This window comes from Amblyomma maculatum, chromosome 2 (assembly GCF_055883805.1).
Source record: "Amblyomma maculatum isolate TAMU_Amacu chromosome 2, ASM5588380v1, whole genome shotgun sequence".
In the NCBI taxonomy this organism is placed as follows: Eukaryota; Metazoa; Arthropoda; class Arachnida; order Ixodida; family Ixodidae; genus Amblyomma; species Amblyomma maculatum.
The window spans coordinates 136131011-136135946 of record NC_139345.1 but is presented as its reverse complement, the minus strand read 5'-3'; the positions used below and the strand labels follow the sequence as shown (position 1 = coordinate 136135946).

Below are 4936 nucleotides of genomic sequence, written 5' to 3'. Positions count from 1 at the left end.
TGTATATTGGCATACTCAGCCGCGTCAACGTAGCGCGCGTGAGTGTCGGCCGCGTGCTGGTCTATCAGGGCCTTGGCTCTCGCTGCTCTCCTCCCTTTGTTATACTCCGGGTGCATGTTCTTCGGTACCGAGTCCACTCTGATGTTGCGCCTGATCTCATCGGGGATGGAGAGCTGCGTCTGCTCCCTGCCTTGATATCCAATTCCCAGGTTGTCCAGGATTTTCCGGCCGGCCTTGGTCGTAGGCAGTCTTTCGAGCTGTGCGGCACGTTGGGCCTCCGCTGTCTCCTCCAACGTGTTGTGCACCCCTAGCTGCAGGAGGCGTTTGGTGCTCGTTGTTTCGAAGAGTCCCAGTGCCGTCTTGTAGGCTCTGCGGATGAGTATATCTTGTTTCTCTCGCTCTTGTTCCACTTGTGGTAGGCCGCCACGTACGCTACGTGACATATGACGAACGAGTGGATCATTCTGATCAGGCTCTCTTCCTTCATTCCACTTTTCTTGTTCGTGACTCGTTTGAGTAGTCTCGTGGCGTTCGCCGCTTTCGCAATGAGCCGGGTGACGGTCTCGACGTTTCTGCCGTGCGTCTCGATCGTCATCCCCAACACTCTGATCTTGTTTACTCTTGGGATCGCGTTTCCCTCTCTGGTCTTGACTTTGATTGCCTCGTAATCTCTCGGGCTGTTCTTAGGTTTGCGGTGCTTGACGGGTGGGTAGACGAGGAGCTCAGACTTGCTCGGCGAGCACCTGAGCCCCGTTCCGTCGAGTTGGTCTTCGATCCCATCAACGGCTGCCTGTAGGGTGGATTCGATGTGGGCATCGCTGCCCCCTTGCACCCACAGCGTTATGTCGTCCGCGTATATCGTATGTCGGACTTCCTTGATGTTCCTGAGCCTTTCGGCCACTCCTATCATCACGAGCTTGAAAAGAACCGCCGAGATGACCGATCCCTGAGGTGTGCCTGTGCTTCCCAGCTTCTCCTGTGCTTGGAGGTCCCCCGCTCTGAGCTCGGCCGTTCTGTCCGTGAGGAAGTCTTTGATGTAATTGTATGATCTCTCTCCCATGTTGAGTTTCGAGACTTGGGATAGGATCGCTGAGTGCTTCACCTTGTCGAAGGCGCTCTGTTGGTCGAGTCCCAGTACTGCTTTGTTGCCAGTTTTGCCGTCGATGATCTGGTGCTTGAGCTGTATCATGGCGTCTTGGGTACTTAGATGCTGCCTGAAGCCAATGATCATTTCCGGGTAGAGATCTTCTTTCTCGAGGTATTATTGCCACCTGTTGAGCAGGACGTGCTCCAACACCTTGCCCATGCAAGATGTGAGCGATATGGGTCTGAGGTTATTTGTGTCAGATGGCTTGCCCGGCTTGAGGATTAGGATGATCTTGGCCTTCTTCCACTGCGTCGGCAGCGTTCCCATTTTCCAGCATTTGTTGTAATAACTCGTGAGGCTTTCTATGGATTTGTCGTCGAGGTTCTTAAGCGCCGTGTTGGTGATGCGGTCCAGCCCGGCCGCCGACCTGCTGTTGAGGTCCTGCAGTGCCATGCGAACTTCTTCTACGTCTATATCTCTGTCGAGACGGGCGTTGGGCAGCCCCCCGTACGGCCCATGGCACTCCGTGGGCGTAGTAGGCAGGTATCTGTCGCTGATGCGTTTCGTCACCTTATCGGCGCCGTGTTTAGTGACTTCTCGATGGATGAGTTTCGCCAGTCGGTCCCTTTGGTGTGACTTAGTCTTGGTTTCGTCGAGCAGATGCTTCAGCAAGTTCCATGTTTTCCCGATGTCAGCGCACGTTAAAGAACCCCAGGTGGTCAACATTTCCGGAGTCCTCCACTACGGCATCTCTCATAGCCTGAGTTGCTTTGGGACGTTAAACCCCACAAACCAACCAACCAACCAACCAACCATTGTGCATCTGGCCGTCGGCAGCGTTGCATATCTCGTTCCACTGTTGCGCACATAGCGTTCGACAGTGGTCCTCGATTGCTCTGTTGAGTTCTGCGACTTTCTTTCGTAGCCTACGATTAAGGCGTTGTTGTTTCCATCTGTTGAGAATGGACTGCTTGGCCTCGATAAGGTTGGCCAGTCGGCTATCCATTCTGTTCGTTTCGAAGTCTGTTACTATGTCTTTGGTTGAGTTTCGAACATCTTGGAGGATCTTGTTGGTCCACGCGTCGATGTCGTCGATTTCTCTCTCTTCCGCTTCCTGATTTCTGTTATCTCTGAAAGCAGACCAATCGATCCACGTATGTTTCATGACTTTGGTACTGCTCTGCTTCGGTATGACGATTTCCAATATCATGTGGTCGCTACCGAGGTCCACCCCCGTGTTCCTCCACGTGATCGTGATCGGTTCGTTGTTCTTGACGAACGTGAGGTCGGGGCTGGTATCTCGGGACACGGAGTTGCCAATTCTCGTTGGGTAAGCCGGGTCGGTTATGAGGGTATAGTCGAGTTCCGCTGCGTCTTAGGATAGGTTTCTGCCTTTCGCATTGCTTTTGACGTAGCCCCACGCCGGATCCATCGCATTAAAGTCGCCGCATGCGATCAACGTGCTCTGGCCGGCCGTCGAGCTTGCCTTGTTAAGAATGGCTTTGAACCTCTGGAGTCTCCGCGATGGGTTACTGTAGATGTTCAAAATGAAGATGCTGTTTTTTCTTTGCTTGGTCGGTGTGAGTTCGGTGAGCGTGTGTTCAATCCTGACATTGCTTAGCTGGTGTTCGACGAAGGTGAGTCCCTTCCTGACCAGGGTGCACAGGCCTCTGCCGTCGGGCTGGCCCGCGTGCACCCTGTAGCCGGGGAGGGACGGCTTGTCCGTTAGTGTTTCTTGGAGGAGGAGTACGTCGGGCTTGCGAGCCGCGTGCTCGATATACTGCTGGACGACTGCCTTCTTGACGAAGCCGCGGCAGTTCCACTGCCACACTGTTATGCCTGTGAAGTTGGAGGCCATGATAGTCCGATTCGGAATTATCCGTGTTGATGCGCTTGGTTGACTTGATGCTGTACTGGCGCGAACGTTGGGTTGCTTAGTATTAGTTGCACGCTTCTTTCCATATTGTTGAGTCTATTGACGCTCTCCGTTTGGAAGGCTTCGATGGCTTGCTTCATCGATTTGATCATATCCTCGAGGCTCTTGAGTTTGGCCTCGACGTTGTTGTTGCTACTGTCGGTGCTGCAGTTGCTCATGTTGTTCTTGGTCTTGCGCGATTCGACGGCCCTCTTCTTCGTTGCCGGCTCCTTGTCTGCGTCGGCCGTAGTTGCTTCGGCCTTGTTGTTGCCGCTCGGGCTGGATCTTTGCTGTTTTGCGGAGGGCGTTGCGGATCTCCGCGATTTCCTTGGTGAGGTTGTTGATGGTGGCTCGCAGGGTCGCGTTCTCCTTTTTTAGGGCCTCGTTGATCTCTCGTTCCTTGGTTGAAGCGTTGTCTTCTGTCTTGGTGTTGTAGCTCGGATTTGTCTTCATGATACCTTGTTTGGCGTTGCCCCAACCGACTCTCCCACGCGACAGTGATCCTTGGGTTTTCGTTTTTCGCGCGTCTCTGCTGTGGCTCCAGCAGCTGCTATTTCTCGACTGCGCGCGGTCTCTCGATGGCATTCTTGACTTATGGGCAGCTAGCTTGTCAAGTGGTGGGAAATCGCTCTCCGACGGCAGCTGATGGCTGACCTTTCGGCGCTCCCACTGACGCTTGCGAACGACGTAGGGAACCTTGTATCTGGCTTTACATTCTCTGTCGGCGGTCGGGTCAGCGCCGCCGCAAAGTTTGCATTTTGGTGTACATTTGTGGTCACCTTTTGGGTTCGCTTGGCCGCAGCCCCTGCAGATCCGGTTGGTTGGCGTCGGGCACATGTCCTTGCGATGCCCGACCCGACCATACTGGTGGCAGACGTCAATTTGCTTTCTGTACAGGTGGCACGGTATGAGCGTGACACCATATCGGACAAACTTCGGTACCTTGGGTCCTCTGAAGGCTGCTATGATCGTGGTCGTGTTGCCGATTCTTTTGGCGCCTACGGCGAGTGGGTTTCTGTCGTTTACAATGTTGCTGTCGAGATCTTCGGCTTTCTCGTCGACAGGGATGCCTCGGATGATGCCCTTCACGTTGTCGTACGGCGCCGTGCGGTACGCGCTGACTTCGAAGGTCTTGTCTTGAATGTATATAGCTTGAATTCTTGCGTAGCGGACGGCGTTTTCTTCCTTGGGCGTGCTGATTACCATTATATTTTGTTGCGCGTTTGGGCAGATCATGTCCGATGCGTTCTCTTCGTTCGTGATCTTGGTCGCGGCGAGAATGGCCGCAGCGACGGTCGTAGTGCTGATCTTGGTGATGTGGAGTCCCCCTCGCGGTCTGATTACGATCTTGCTTTCCTCCAGCGGCATGGCTGGCATTCTCGCTGCCTTGATGGCCGAGGCTCTAAAGTTCTTATTTCCTTTCCCTTTCTTGCTTACTTGGTTGTCGGTGCCGGCGAGCTTCGCGTCGAGGTCTCGTTGACGGAGTCTTGACATGCGTTCCCCCGCGAGCGTCCATCCATGGCCGCGACGGTGGAATTCCTCGGGTGAAATTTCTTCGCCTTGAACTTCTACGGTAATTGGAGAGTCGGAGATCGTTGCCAGAAGGGACGTTTCCTCCATCTCGGGGCTGAGTGGCTGCAGCCGAGACGGCGAGCGGCGGCAGCCGCGACAGCGACGAGGCCTATCGCTCGCGGAACACACCTAGCGGGACGCCCCCCGCACGGCGGTGATGAAAACTGTCCGGTAAATCGACGAAAAGGCGTATCTTTGGGAACTTTCAATATCCGTCGGTGCTTTTCGACTTCACGAACATGTCGAGATAGAGAAAACTTCGATTCGCGCAAATTAGCACTGCGAAATTAATCATAAATGACGGAGCCGACGTGAATGCGTCCGTTCGCTTCGGCGATCGCAGCGCCACCCCTGCAAAGAGA

The 4936-nt window shown here is 54.3% G+C and overlaps 1 pseudogene; it reads right to left on the bottom strand.

Annotated features, from left to right (window-relative positions):
• Nucleotides 1–2920: 2920 nt before the first annotated feature.
• On the bottom strand, nt 2921–4622 carry LOC146199955 (uncharacterized; annotated as a pseudogene).
• Nucleotides 4623–4936: the final 314 nt, after the last annotated feature.